Below are 3,970 nucleotides of genomic sequence, written 5' to 3' on the forward strand. Positions count from 1 at the left end.
CTTGTCTAACTCACTGAAACCAAGCCATGCCTGCAGGGCAACCCAAGACGGGCGGGTCATGGTGGAGAGGTCTGACAGAATGTGGTCCACTGGAGAAGGGAATGGCAAACCACTTCAGTATTCTTGCTTTGAGAACCCCATGAATAGCATGAAAAGGCAAAATGATAGGATACTGAAAGAGGAATTCCCCAGGTCAGTAGGTGCCCAATATGCTACTGGAGATCAGTGGAGAAATAACTCCAGAAAGAATGAAGGGGTGGAGCCAAAGGAAAAACAATACCCAGTTGTTGATATGACTGGTTATAGAGGCAAGGTCCGATGCTGTAAAGAGCAATATTGCATAGGAACCTGGAAAGTCAGGTCCATGAATCAAGGCAAATTGGAAGGGGTCAAACAAGAGATGGCAAGAGTGACGTCAACATTCTAGGAATCAGCGAACTAAAATGGACTGACTGGGCGAATTTAACTCAGATGACCATTATATCTACTACTGTGGGCAGGAATCCCTCAGAAGAAATGGAGTAGCCATCATGGTCAACAAAAGAGTCCGAAATGCAGTACTTGGATGCAATCTCAAAAGCGACAGAATGATCTCTGTTCATTTCCAAGGCAAACCATTCAATATCATGGTAATCCAAGTCTATGCCCCAACCAGTAACACTGAAGAAGCTGAAGTTGAATGGTTCTATGAAGACCTATAAGACCTTTTAGAACTAACACCCAAAAAAGATGTCCTTTTCATTATAGGGGACTGGAATGCAAAAGTAGGAAGTTAAGAAACACCTGGAGTAACAGGCAAATTTGGCCTTGGAATGTGGAATGAAGCAGGGCAAAGACTAATAGAGTTTTGCCAAGAAAATGCACTGGTCATAGCAAATACCCTCTTCCAACAACACAAGAGAAGACTCTACACATGGACATCACCAGATGGTCAACACCGAAATCAGACTGATTATATTCTTTGCAGCCAAAGATGGAGAAGCTTTATACAGTCAACAAAAACAAGACCGGGAGCTGACTGTGGCTCAGATCACGAATTCCTTATTACCAAATTCAGACTTAAATTGAAGAAAGTAGGAAAAACCGCTAGACCATTCAGGGATGACCTAAATCAAATCCCTTATGATTATACAGTGGAAGTGAGAAATAGATTTAAGGGCCTAGATCTGATAGATAGAGTGCCTGATGAACTATGGAATGAGGTTCATGGCATTGTACAGGAGACAGGGATCAAGACCATGCCCATGGAAAAGAAATGCAAAAAAGCAAAATGGCTGTCTGGGGAGGCCTTACAAATAGCTGTGAAAATAAGAAAAGCAAAAAGCAAAGGAGAAAAGGAAAGATATAAGCATCTGAATGCAGAGTTCCAAAGAATAGCAAGAAGAGATAAGAAAGCCTTCTTCAGCGATCAATGCAAAGAAATAGAAGAAAACAATAGAATGGGAAAGACTAGAGATCTCTTCAAGAAAATTAGAGATACCAGGGGAACATTTCATGCAAAGATGGGCTCTATAAAGGACAGAAATGGTATGGACCTAAGAGAAGCAGAAGATATTAAGAAGAGATGGCAAGAATACACAGAAGAACTGTACAAAAAAGATGTTCATGACCTGGATAATCACGATGGTGCGATCACTCATCTAGAGCCAGACATCCTGGAATGTGAAGCCAAGTGGGCCTTAGAAAGCATCACTATGAACAAAGCTAGTGGAGGTGATGGAATTACAGTGGAGCTATTTCAAATCCTGAAAGATGATGCTGTCAAAGTGCTGCACTCAATATGCCAGCAAATTTGGGAAACTCAGCAGTGGCCACAGGACTGGAAAAGGTCAGTTTTCATGCCAATCCCAAAGAAAGGCTATGCCAAAGAATGCTCAAAGTATTGCACAATTGCCCTCATCTCACACACTAGTAAAGTAATGCTCAAAATTCTCCAAGCCAGGCTTCAGCAATATGTGAACCGTGAACTTCCAGATATTCAAGCTGGTTTTAGAAAAGGCTGAAGATCCAGAGATCAAATTGCCAACATCCGTTGGATCATGGAAAAAGCAAGAGAGTTCCAGAAAAACATCTATTTCTGCTTCATTGACTATACCAAAAACTTTGATTGTGTGGATCACAATAAACGGTGGAAAATTCTGAGAGAGATGGGAATACCAGACCACCTGACCTGCCTCTTGAGAAATCTGTTTGCAGTTCAGGAAGCAACAGTTAGAACTGGACATGGAACAACAGACTGGTTCCGAATAGGAAAAGGAGTACGTCAAGGCTATATATTGTCACTCTGCTTATTTAACTTCTATGCCAAGTACATCATGAGAAACACTGGACTGGGAGAAACACAAGCTGGGATCAAGATTGCCAGGAGAAATATCAATAACCTCAGATATGCAGATGAAACCACCCTTATGGCAGAAAGTGAAGAGGAACTAAAAAGCCTCTTGATGAAGGTGAAAGAGGAGAGTGAAAAGTTTGGCTTAAAGCTCAACATTCAGAAAACAAAGATCATGGCATCTGGTCCCATCACTTCATGGGAAATAGATGAAGAAACAGCAGAAACTGGCAGATTTTATTTTTACGGGGCTCCAAAATCACTGCAGATTGTTTGCAGCCATGAAATTAAAAGACGCTTACTCCTTGGAAGAAAAGTTATGACCAACCTAGATAGCATATTCAAAAGCAGAGACATTACTTTGCCAACAAAGGTCCATCTAGTCAAGGTTATGATTTTTCCAGCAGTCACGTATGGATGTGAGAGTTGGACTGTGAGGAAGGCTGAGCACCGAAGAATTGATGCGTTTGAACTGTGGGGTTGGAGAAGACTCTTGAGAGTCCCTTGGACTGCAAGGAGACCCAACCAGTCCATTCTGAAGATCAGCCCTGGGATTTCTTTGGAAGGACTGATGCCGAAGCTGAAACTCCAGTACTGTGGCTACTTCATGTGAAGAGTTGACTCATTGGAAAAGACTCTGATGCTGGGAGGGATTGGGGGCAGGAGGAGAAGGGGACGACAGAGGATGAGATGGCTGGATGGCATCAATTATTCGATGGCATCACTGACTCGATGGACGTGAGTCTGAGTGAACGGCCGGAGTTGGTGATGGACAGGGAGGCCTGGCGTGATGCGATTCATGGGGTCGCAAAGAGTCGGACACAACTGAGCGACTGAACTGAACTGAACTGATTTGTCCTGAAGTTGTGAAGTCGCTCAGTTGTGTCCCACTCTTTGTGACCCCATGGACTGTACCCCACCAGGCTCCTCCATCCATGGAATTTTCTAGGCAAGAGTACTGGAGTGGCTTGCCATTTGAGAGAACACAAATATTTTGTCTATAGCCTCCTGACTTCTGTCTCTGTGTTACAACCTTACCACCAACAGCCTGTGAGGCTGATTCTTGTACACAGGATTTTGTGTTTTCAGATTATCACGTTCATATCAGTATTTCTTTCTCAAACAAAGACATTTCATTTGGTAGGATTTCTAGGGGAAAAAATAGGTGCTATATTATATTTGAAATATCAATGAAATGAAAATTCATCACTTTTATTTTTACCTCTAGAAAAATAATCAATGAATACAAAGAGCTGTTAATTTAAGCTTAATATGTAAGTGTGAGATCATGAGAAAGTAACTTTTTATCTCACCTTACTGATGAACTAAATGCTATTGAAACACTGAGTACAGGGAGAGTATGTTGTCATCAATATTGCATATCACAAATATGAAATGTAACTGGAAATATTGGTATTTTTAATTAAACAAATTTTAGAATTGTTTGGGTTTCTAGCATGGCTTCTTTGACAATGTGACTTGTGTTTGATCTTTCAGGTTTTAAAAGAAAAATCAATTATGCAGTGATCAACCAGAGTAAAAGTCTTTGTAAGTTAAGGGAAATTAAATTAGTGACAAAAATAATAGGATCACTACCAGAACACTAGGGTATTAGAAAAGCATAAAGGTAATAAATAT

The 3,970-nt window shown here is 41.1% G+C and overlaps 1 pseudogene; it reads left to right on the forward strand.

The window, feature by feature from the left end:
• Window positions 1-292: 292 nt before the first annotated feature.
• Window positions 293-1,094, forward strand: LOC120861124 (annotated as a pseudogene).
• Window positions 1,095-3,970: the final 2,876 nt, after the last annotated feature.

The sequence above is a fragment of the Oryx dammah genome, unplaced genomic scaffold (genome assembly GCF_014754425.2).
Source record: "Oryx dammah isolate SB20612 unplaced genomic scaffold, SCBI_Odam_1.1 HiC_scaffold_11229, whole genome shotgun sequence".
NCBI lineage: Eukaryota > Metazoa > Chordata > Mammalia > Artiodactyla > Bovidae > Oryx > Oryx dammah.